At 36.8% G+C, this 12367-nt stretch overlaps 1 pseudogene; it reads left to right on the top strand.

Moving 5' to 3' along the window:
* Nucleotides 1–4290: 4290 nt before the first annotated feature.
* Nucleotides 4291–5525, top strand: LOC113038929 (cholesterol 25-hydroxylase-like protein 2; annotated as a pseudogene).
* The last annotated feature ends 6842 nt before the right edge of the window (nucleotides 5526–12367 follow it).

The following is a 12367-nucleotide window of genomic DNA, read 5'->3' as shown; positions in this document are numbered from 1 at the left end:
TTTGTGGAGAATGCTGGAAAGAAATAAAGCCATTCTCCATATTATTAAGGTGTACTATTCTTCTTTCGTCGCTTACGAAAATTAACCATGGTTTATTAGACCTATAAGAAAAGTATAGTAACCATGTTTTTTTTTTTTTTTTTTGCAATATATTGACCACCATTTGTATAACCACCGTTTTAACATAGTTAAGCTATGGCTATAGTGTAGCAAACCATGGTTAAGTTGTGATTGCCATTGTTTAACTATGGTAACCATTCATTGTAGTACAACTATGTTGTTGTTTTTTTTGTAAGAGGTGGCTAAAGTGTTATTATGTTGGGGCTTCCCTTTGGGTAAGTTTTAAAGGCCTAGGTTTAGTTATCATAGTGTGAACAGGATAGTTGTTATTCACAGTCAGTGTGAACGCGGACGTTTTGTTCTGTTCTTTCTGCATGATTGTCTGGTTCAGCTTGTTCAGAAAGCTTCAGTGCTTCGATTGGAAAATCCAGTAACATCCTCCAAGCAAAGTCGTTTACGTCACGACTATTATTGCTCGAAGGAATAGGACATGATGACGTACCCAGAATTCTTGTTTTCCTAAAACTATGCTATTAATCCCATGGAGTTACTCTTAGTCTAAAAGAACTTCAAACCGAAGACTATTAATTTGTGCAGATCAATATTTATTTAATATTGCGTTCCGGACAGTTTTACCCCCCTGTAAAAGATGTTCCAAGATCTCTCTTTCTCTCCAAGGATAAAGTCGAGTCTATTTTTTACTCCTGATCTCACCTGAGGGAGAGCAGAGGGGGGTGTCAGGACGAGGCTCAGGTGTGTTTCACCCCCAGCCCTCCGAGCAAAAGTGTTTTCCGTTCATTAAGATGATGAAACGTTTCCCTTCGAAGTAGTGCTACTGTGTGAATTAGAGTGAGGAAACCTATTTAATTTCTATGTTCTTGGAGGCCAGTTACCCTTATAGTCACACACAAATCTGTAATATGTTCATAATATCTCAGTCATACTCATATTACTGCAGTTGTCTAAACACCATTAAAGAAACACACAACATGCTAGGTTCATCACATCATCTTGAGAAGACAGGCTGCTCCTTGCGATCTGCGTTTTAATGGCAATGTGTTTCTGACCTCTAGTGCTCAGCTTTTGGTAATACCAGAGATAGTTCAGTATCCTTGAGATACTTTGGAAAGTTGTTTTCAATTTTGAATTGGACACAACTGACACTACCATTCAAAGTTTGTGGCCCATTAGATTTAAAAGAAATGTTTTTAAAATAAGTCCCTTATGCTCACCAAGGCTGCATTTATTTGATCAGTATACATTACAAACTGTAATATTGTGAAGTATTATTACAATTTAAAATAACTGATTTCTATTTTAAATGTAATTTATTCCTGTAATGCAAAGCTGAATTTTCATTACTCCTGTGCTGCATGATCTTTCAGAAATGTGCCGATTTGCTGCTCAAGAAACAAACCAGTTATCAAGTACATAATGGCTGTTCATCTACAAAAGCACTCTATTTTGCCAGGTAAGAGAATTTGCTCTCATAACTAACCTAATTTAACAACCCAATTCTCACAAAAGTAATCTGTACAAGTAAATAAACATTGCATACTTCATGTTATGTAAGAGCTTGCAGGCTCCTGGTATCGACAACTCACTGCAACCAGATGATGATGAACTATTCGAGCAGCTACAGGACCGGACAGCTAATCCTGGTGGTCCGGAAGGCTTTTCCTTGCAATTCAAGCAAGCTGAAACCTCCGTCAAGCTGTAGTGGCTTTGACTGAGCATCTGTGGTGAGAAACAATGCCAGTTCAAGTTTTACCAGAACACAAAATACTGAAAACTTCACTTTTATGTTAAAGGAATAGTACTCACCCCCAGGTCATCTGAGATATACTTGAGTTTGGAAGAGATTTGGAGAATAAGCATTACATAACATAAGCATTACATCAATGCATCCTCTGCAGTGAATGGGTGCCGTCAGAATGAGAGTCCGAACAGCTGATACAAACATCACAATAATCTACACCTCTCCTGTCCATCAGTTAAATCTTTTGAAGTGAAAAGCTGCCTGTTTGCCAGAAACAACTTCAAGACATTTTTGACTTCAAACCATTGCTTCTAGCTGAAATATAACTCCTCTTTCCATAATATTAATTTCTCCAGTGAAAAAGTTGTCATGTCTGAATCAGGAGAGAAATATGCACAGATCAAGCACACTTTACAACTGTCCAACAGTTTTAAATGAATACATTGGCAGATTTTGAAATGAGAGGATAACAGTGGATAGTCTTATGTTATGTAAGTTATGTAATGCTCAATTTCTCTAAATCCATTCCAATAAAGAAATAAACTCAGAAGGCCTGAGAGTGAGTAAATTTAATTTTTTGTGTGAACTATTCCTGTAATGCAAAAATATGTATACATTGGCTTGAAAATTAAATGTACTTATTTCAAACCTGCATACATTTTATTTGATAAAAACAATAAATAGTATATTTTATACTTCATATGTTCTGGCTGTAATACACAGTCCATGCAAATTAATCACTAAAATTTCCATGCACTGATATGAATAGCTTACATCATGTGAGTTAAAAGCTAAAAAAAAAATGACACTTCACCTTTAAGCATTAACACACTGCATCTCTTGTCAATCAGCCTGTGAGTGACTCATAAATTATTCACATTTTTATTCAGTGTTTGTATTTCTGTGATTTATTCATGCTTCCTGCACTAACAATTAGGTTATAGATATATATACTGAAATCAAATAATACAAATTAAAAAAAAATCTGTTGTCTCTATCATGGAGGATTTTTTTTTTTTTTGCCTGAGAAGTGGATCATTAATGACTCCACAGAGACCAGCTCTGCCCTGTCCTGCTCTCAGCTTCTTGGACACCCAACTGCAACTTTCTGGTCTGAAAAACATCAAAATATAAACAAGGGCTTTTTATCTCTGAGAAGGCCTGACAGAAAAGCTATGATTAATGAGAGACAGAAAGAGGAAAAGCGAGAGAAACTAGGGTGCACAGGCCTACTCATCCTTATACAGAGATGGGTTGATGTTTAAGATGCATTTACTCAAGTCTAGCCAGACAAACATATGAATATTAATGAATATGTTGTGTAATGTCAAGTTATGTTAATGCCATGCTAATTAATTAATTAATCCTGAAATGCTGTAATGTTGAGGTCAGTTGCTATATACAGTGTGCTTCAATATCCACCTGTTACACAAATACAACTTAAAGCAGTTAAAGGAACAGGTCAGCTCAAATAAAAATAGTAGATTATCTAAATTCATGACTCAAGTAATTTTTTACTGTTATTTTATTATTGTTTGTATTATTATTATATTTATTCAAATTTTGAATAAAATTTTCAATTTCAATAACATTAATTTTTTTTTTATAAAATCAAAATTTTAAAACTACAATTTAGTTTAACTTTTTGATAATTATGTTTTTTTTTTTTTTGGTCATTTTATAACTTTTTTTGTGTTTTATTTTGTATATTTCCATATAGATTTAATACATTTTATGTATATATATATATATATCTATATATATATTATATATATATATATATATATATATATATATATATATATATATATATATAGTATTGTTTAATTTTAAATAATTTTTTTAAGTATATAATTTTCATTTGTAATTTACATTAATTTTATATTTTTACAACTAATATTGTTTGTATTTTATTTCAGCTTTATTTCAGTTGACAAAAACAAGGACCCAAATGCTGTGCAAGAGATGTTTAGCAAAGTGACTCACTGCTAAATGCATAAAATCTGAAAAAAAATAAAAAAAATAATAATAATAATTTATTATTGACAATCGGTGGCTGTGCACATTCAAATGCACGCTACATGTCTCTTGATTGCGGTTCTTGCATAAATAAATTCCCACCGCAGAACTAATAGTTACATTTAAATTCAAATTGCCAAATTTTTCACATCGTTTGAACTGCAATGTATCAATGAATCAATGTCCATATGTGTATATATTAAAACTAAATGGAGTGCAGATGATTCAAATCAAATAGACACTTCACGGATCGAGACATCTCTGCATTTTTCTTCCCACCTCTTAAGTCAGAAATGAGTGGCGCAATGAACATTTCAGATGGATTATCCTCGAACTAACGATGAAAAGAGCGTCCACACACAGACACACACACCATACCAGGAGAAGAGGAGCGTGGGGGGGTGAGAGAAAGAGAGAGAGAGAAATGCTGACAGATGCAGGAGGTGGTGCTTGGACACATTTTAGAGGCGTAAAGGCCTGCCTCATTTGGCGCAGATCAGATCTTTTACAAAAAGCAAGAGAAAGCAAGAGAAAGTCGCCGCCGGCTGCTGCCAGCATCCTCACCCCACTGCAGGAGTAACAGCAGCCTGACTGTTGCATCAACAACACATAGCTGGACATGAATACCGGCGGTCTGCGTGGCATTCTGGACATCAGCAACACAACCTGGGCTCTGTCGGAGCGCTCCGTGCTGCAGCCCATGTGGGATTACCTCCAGCAGAACCACGAGAGCACCTTGCGCTCCCCGCTGTTTCCCGTCATCCTCTCGGTGTCCATGTACCTGGTGCTGGTGTTTCTTCTACACAGTGCTGGACCTGCTCGCACCCACCTGGCCCTCCATCCAACGCTTCCAGATCCAGCAGGACCGCACTGTCACCTGGTCCAACATCGGCTCCACTTTGGCTCTCACCACGTACAACCATCTGCTCTACATCTTCCCCGCTGCCATAGCCCAGTGGCTCTGGCGGCCGCCCGTGCCGCTGCCCCGCGAGGCGCCCACGCTCACCGCCTTCTTACTGGGAATCGTGGGCTGCACCGTGGTGTTCGACTTCCAGTACTACTTGTGGCACCTCCTGCATCACCGCATCGGCTGGCTCTACCGCACCTTCCACGCGCTCCACCACCAGTATCGCCAAACCTTCAGCCTGGTTACGCAATACTTGTCCGCTTGGGAGCTCTTCAGCGTGGGCTTCTGGACCACCGTGGATCCTTTGCTCCTCCAGTGCCACTGTCTCACCGCCTGGGCGTTCATGCTCTTTAACATCTGGGTGTCCACTGAGGACCACTGCGGGTACGACTTCCCATGGGCGATGCATCGTCTGGTTCCCTTCGGCCTTTGGGGTGGAGCGCTGCGGCACGATGCTCACCATCAGCAGCCGGGCACCAACTTTGCACCTTTCTTCGCCCACTGGGACTGGCTGGGGGGAACCGCAACCATGCCGGCTCCTGTAAAGACAAAAACACGGAAAGAAAGGGACGAAAAGGAAGCCTGAGGCTCTGCTTTCCATTTCACACCCTCGCTCCCCTCTCTCTCTTCGCTCCATCTGTCTCGCCCTGTCTCGCACGTTCCCCGTCTCTATTCATCTTCTCCCTGAACTGCAGATCAAGTGTCTTACTAACAAACCAGTAGAGAAGCAAACAGCACATTTCCAGCGAAAGCGTGCTGCTCCTTGAATGTATAAAGTATCTTTTCTTGGAAATCTATTTTTCTAAATAATAATAATAATAATAATAATAAAAAAAACTCTTTAGCATTTGATGGCCAATTTGTGGAGTTTTGTGGCATATCTCAGGTTTGTAGTTTTGGTCTAATGTCTTCAAAAAGATGATGTGTGTCCAAAATGGCTTGTATTCCAATGCTTGTTATTGTCATTTGACATTTTTTACTAAACTCAAGTCAATAAAATGCTGTTTTTTTTTTTTTTTTTTGTTAAGTTTACCTTCAGCTGTGTTGATATGCATTTGAGGATGCTTTGCAACCTATGGATTACTCAAAAACACACACACTGACCATTATAAATGTTAGAAAAGAGGAGCGTATGAAGTAACTGTGCATGTTGGCTGACACACTCACTGTGATTGCTAGAAAGAACTAAGACTACTTACATAATCAACCCTGCTGCTGTTTGCATTTGCTAATATAAATTCAAAATGTTCAACAGCACGAGTAATTTTGAGCATGATAATTGGGTTTACATAGTCATTGAAAAGTTTAAGGCACCATTTACTCAGCCTAATGTCATTCCAACTTTGTATTACTGTCTTTCTTTCATGAAACATAAAATTAGATGTTTGCCAGAATGTCCGAGCTGCTCTTCCAGCAAAAGTGGATAGTGATTTAGTTGTAAAATCAAGACAAAATGCACTACATTCCATGCCTTCTGAAGCCATACAGTACGTGTGTGTGGCAAACAGACCAAAGTTTAAGCCACCAGAGCTCTTAAGATATGTTTACTTTAAAAATGATGCATCACTCCTGGTTGTTCATCGTTGAGGCTTAATACTATCTGTCCTTGAATGTCACATGACCAATCAAGTAAAAAAAAAAAAAAGTGACTGTATATAACATTGGAGAACTGCATAAGGTATTAAAGGAATAAGTCATACATATGATATAATTTACTTACTGTTATTCCAACGTTTTGTTCAATGAAACAATCTGATGTTTGAGCTGCTCTTACAGTGAAAATAGATAGTTTTATACTACCAAGGTGTAAAAAAAGATACTCCATTAAATAAGTTTTGCACTTTATTTTTTAATTTCACTTTTTGATATATCATGCCAAGTGGTATGTTATGAAGGCTGAACAACATTGGTTGACACTTGAGAACTGTTTTAGGCTTAAAGAGACCCAAAATGAGCCAAAAATGTGACAACTTCATGTCATTCCAACTCTATTTCCTTCCTACTTCCATGAAACACAACATGAGACATTCGGCAGAATATCTGAGCTGCTCTTCCACTGAAACAACATGTTGATTTATTCTCCCAGGCTTTAAAAACAAAAGACAAAAAAGCACCATAAATTGAAAGTTGTGCACCATATTCCGAGACTTCTGACGTTATACCATAGATTTGTGCTTCCAAAAGAGAGCTCTGAAATCTCATTAGCAATTATGGTAAATATAAACAGGCACTTTTTGACATATTGGAGGCTTACACTATATTGGTTCTCATTTATCACCTGACAAATCATGCTATGGCAAGTTTAATAAAAAGTAATTTTAATATTTAGCTATTTTTGGACAAGATATTTAAAGAAAGCCAGGGTCCAAAACTACATTTGATCTCATTGACCTTAAAAGCAAAGAGCAAAACACTGTTCAAAATATTTTCTTAGTGCTTTGCAGAAGAGAGCAAGGTTTGGAACAACATGAGGTTAAGTAAATTAACTTTTATTTTTACTTGAAATATTTCTTCTTCACACTAAGGTATCAAATGGCTTCTGTAGACTTGGAATATAAAGTACGATTCATATGGACTTTTTTATTGTATTAAAATGACAATAGGGGAGCATAAATTAAGACAAAATTCTAGAACTATAGAAAGAAATGTATAAATGTGTTTACACTTTATGATATGGATGTCCAACCAGCTTGAACATACGCCACAGCATGCATTGTTTGTTTTCAGCCATCCTTCGGTTGTATGCCTCGCTGTTATTCGACAGTTTTACATAAAAAGAGGCCTATAGAGAATCTGGGCTGAGATCAGTCTACAGCCAAAGCGGAGAGGCAATGCTAATTAATCATCTTCTCTTCCAGCCTCCTACTGATCCCTATGGCACATGGAGAATAGCTCTCCATGCTTTAGAAGAGAGCGAGAGAGAAAGAGAAATTCAGATCAAGTTGGCTTATGACACCAGGAACTAAACAATTTCTGATATGATTCAGATTTTTTCCGTTTAAGATATCAGCGTGCAATGTCATAAAACACAGATGACCTTTCGCAAAGGGGGCGGAGGTGCTATCTGCAACCCTTGGCTTGCTCGGAGGATGCCAAACAAACATGAAAATCGGAGCTTCGAGGCATTTGGGCATGCGAGGCTGAACGGTATACTGGATTTCGTCCAGCAGCTCAGTATCTCTGAAGACCTCAGGCTGAGCTCTCAGAACAAGTTGCTATCTGCAGCTCAGCACAGGAAACAGTGGAACATTTCCCATCAGGCACTGTTGTGGACGCCTCCCACTCTGGCACTGCAACAGAGGGGTCCTTGAGGAATGTGGAAACTGGGAGAAAATGTGGACTGTGTTTTAAGCAAGCACTTATGCAGGAGAGATAAGACAATGCTTAGACAAATCAACGAGTTGTCTGTGAACATCAGAGAGTTCACAATAGAAATAACTGCACTCACTTTTAAAATGAAGATAGCCTACATCAACCACATCAACTCACGTTTTTACACTAAATATCACAGAATAATCATCACAGTTCACCATGCTACTTGGATTATTTCTGCATCACACAATATGTATATTTTGCACAGTATGTATATTTTATTTTTCCAACTACCTATTTTCAATATACAGCTGCGCAAACTATAGCCTACCATATCCCAGAATGTAATGTATTAGACTTGACCTTACAATTCCACTGCGTAGAATGAAGTAGAAGCAATATTAGTCCTTATCTCCTGCCAAAAGTAATTCAATTATTTGTTTTACCCCAAATTGAATTAAAAATGCAAAAAATTAATACAATAAAATAAACTTTATAACTTCCACACCAAATTAATTGTGCAACAGATATGAACAAATTTGCAGCAGACTACCGGTTTACACATACTTCATTCACATGAGTGGTGCACTTACCAGATCTGTACAGTAGATGTCGCTGTGTTCAATACTCCTCCATCGACGTTAGAAATAGACTAATAGGTTGACCTGGTCCCGAGTTATTTAGAAAAAAATCTAATCCGTTTTGTTCCGTATTTCGAAATTTCTTTATGACTGGGTGATCATCAGTGCTAGTGTTCTGTCAGGTGAGAACAGCCTAATCAAAGGTAACCAAGCTCTTCGAAGAACAAAATTACCATCTAAATCACAATTCGTTATTGAATAACTTGCAGGTTGCGAAGGTCAAAAAAGATTCCTGACTCCTGCTATATTACGTTCATTCGGTCTTAAAGGGACAGCGGCCTAATTAAATATCTGTCCGTCTCATTAATGTAAGTCAAACAACAAAATATTTTAATTAAATGTATATATGTTAAACCTAATGTATTAGAAAAACGAGTTTATTTAATATTTATTTATTATTATTTTTAATTTTATTTATCTATCTTATTTATTGTCTTATGGTTTGTAATTTGTTTCTTTTTTTATAAATAAATGTTGTCATATGTGGTACATAAAGTTGTCATATATCACAATAATGTGATATTATATATATATATATATATATATATATATATATATATATATATATATATATATATATATATACATAAAATCATAATGACATAAGTCATGTTATATTTTGTTACACTGTTATTGAACTGGACTGAATCAACACTAAATTGGATAGATAGATAAAATGGATAGATAGATAAAATGACCACAACCACCAACCAACAACAAACCTGTTTCAACATGCTCAGCTCAGCTGGTTTCACCAGTTGTGTTTTTGCTAAACACAGACCCAAAGAACTTCACAGACGGGTCCTTTTAAAATATAGGCCAGCACACATCCGTCAAAGACTCAAGACCCTGACAGACGTAGCAGTGAATAATAAATAATTGTGTCTTGGGAACTGATCCTGAATCTTAAACTGCAGGTGGCGGTGCATGGGCACATGCAATTGAACAACCGAGTTAAAGACAAGGAGACTGAGGTGTATTGTTTTCACAAAACCACATACTTAGGCTTGTCTGGAAGCAATTCAAAATGTCAACACCTTCTTCCTACAGTTAAACATGTTACACTAATACTCATTGTGTCAAAGGTTATCACGAATACCTGTCTCTCACGGTATCATGTTTCTCACACTCTGCTTTATGCATCCCTGAGGTTTGTTCATGCTTGGAAAAAAAAACATAAAGCTGAATAACAGGTTGTCAGACACTTGGAGGGAGAAAAGGGGGGTGAATAAACAAAGAAAGAGAGCCGGGAGCGAGAGATGATGGAAAGAGAAATAACGTCTTCTTTGTGCTGTCAGTGTTACGCAATAAGAACTTCTATAAACACTTGTCTCTCATAAACAGAAAATGCCAAAGTTCACAACCTTTCTGTCTTTTAACGGCTCGCTTCTTACCTTAAAATATATGTACTGGAAAACTTAAAAGTGGCGTTTGCTAGGCAAGTGCCACTATTACTCATACCTCAGGTTAGAGATTTGAACAAACATCCAAGTATTAAACTTTTATGCTGTACTCTTTATGCCACACAGACTTCAGTTTTCTATTATTTCCAATGGTTGATAATATGGGCTAAAAAACTATTTGCAGTGAAGGAGGGAAAGTATAAAAGTAGCTAAATTCTGTAGACTTGGCAACACAGATCTAGAGTTTTTCATGGGGATAAGAATTTGCGATGCAAATTTCAGTTGTGTTCAGGACAGGCGAATTTACCACACTGACCAGCAAAAAGCACCTTGTGCTTCTTACCTACTTACTGTGGACAATATTCATGTTTTTACATGCAAATTTTTGCTAATGTCACCTTTATGCTTTGTAGCCTATATAACATGACATTGTCACCGAGTGTACCGCCTTCACCCACACTACAGTAAGCTGCAAAAATCCACTTGTCAAATGCATCCTTTTATCACACATCTAATACTTATTCAGTGATGCCAGAGAGAAACTGCAACCTAAATGCCACAAACAAGACCAGTGCGGTATCCATAGCAACGTCAAAAGGCACAAACATCTAGAAATGATCAGGAAGCTGTGAAGTCAAGGATTGAGATTCTGTGCATGTGAAACTGGATCATTGGCGAGTGAGACAGCATGAGTAAAAGAGGGAGGGAGAGACAGAGAGTTTGTGTATCTTATTTAAAGCTTTGGATGGTCGCAGCCCAGCCTGGAGGCTACATATATCTGACCGACCCCAAACAAAACAGTCACCTGAGACCGAGGGAAATGTAAATGAGTGAAATAAATGGACACTTGCAGGAACTGATGCTACCTGAGGTGGCTGAAAGATGTGGAAGCTTGTTTCCATCTATGGGTAGAAATAAAATGGTGATTGTGAGCAGGGTGAGCTCGTGGCATGAGGGACATAAGCAGTTGCCTAGGGCACAAAATTACTGTGGGGTGCCGCCGAACGAAAGTTTTTTTTTTTTTTTTCATGGAACATTATCCTCTTATGACCATAGTGCGCTCCTACACTCATATATTAAGCAAATACTGATAATTAATTTTTTTGTACTAATTGATCATCAAACTGATTCAAATAATGTAAGAATAAAATAAAATTGACATTAACGAAAAATCATGAGATTTGACAAATTGTCATGTTGGACTAAATTAAACACTTCCTGCTTTGTGACGTAATTAAAAAAACATAATCATAATGCATTAATTATGCATGGCTTATGCATAGTTAAAAATAAGTGAAAAAAAGAAAATTAGCAGGGGCACAAGGCAGGAAAATGACGGAAAGAAGAGGAGCAGAAAAAAGGGCAATATAGAGGTAAGAATCAAAAGTTAATCACTGAGTAGACCGTACACACAGCTTCAATGGGCTAAATCTAAAATATCTTAAACTGTGTTCTGAAGATGAACGGAGGTCTCACGGGTTTGGAACGACATGAGTGTGAGTCATTAATGACATAATTTTAATTTTTTGGGTGAACTAACCCTTTAACTGACAACACTGACACTGTGGAATATTATTGCGTGAGGTAACTGCTTATTTAATTCTACTTTATTTTCTTTGAAATAAATGTAAGTTTCTGCAATGTTTTAATTTCAGTGACATTACTGCTTGCTTTTAATTCAGCAAAGTGCACTAAATGTCATTTGAAAGAGACCATGACTGGGAATCTAGCATTCATGTATTAAAATAATTTTAGTTTAAGTATGCCATTTTCCACTGTATGCATGAAATGGAAATGAAAAAGGTATGCCTATAAGAATAATTAGCAAGCTTAAATAACAAATAAATTACAATAGGTAGTGTTTATGCTTTTGCCTTTGTTGTCTGACTATTTAAAGCATTGCATATTTCTCATATTTCTCTTTGTTGTTATAAGTACTTGTCACTGTAGGCACAGTTGTGGGTTGCATTTCTCTGTTTGGGTGTACATCTCATGTCTGGTCTCTTAACCATTTCAATCAGAAAATAAATACAAATATAGCTTTTTTCTTTTGAACTTTTCTGTCTTTTTTTAATTTCTCATTTAATATTTTTTGCGTTATTCTTCATTTGTGTATTTATTATCACAATTTCTATTTACAGCTTATGTTTATACTTATTGGTGTGTTTTGTTATGTTATGTTATATTATCATAAAGTTTAGAAAAATCAGCATTTTCTGAATTTTATAATGGGGAGGGAGCTAAAATCTTGTCTAAAGCTAGTTAA

The sequence above is a fragment of the Carassius auratus genome, chromosome 21 (genome assembly GCF_003368295.1).
Source record: "Carassius auratus strain Wakin chromosome 21, ASM336829v1, whole genome shotgun sequence".
Lineage (NCBI taxonomy): Eukaryota > Metazoa > Chordata > Actinopteri > Cypriniformes > Cyprinidae > Carassius > Carassius auratus.
Note: the sequence above shows the minus strand (reverse complement) of the source record. Positions and strands in the feature narration are given on the sequence as shown.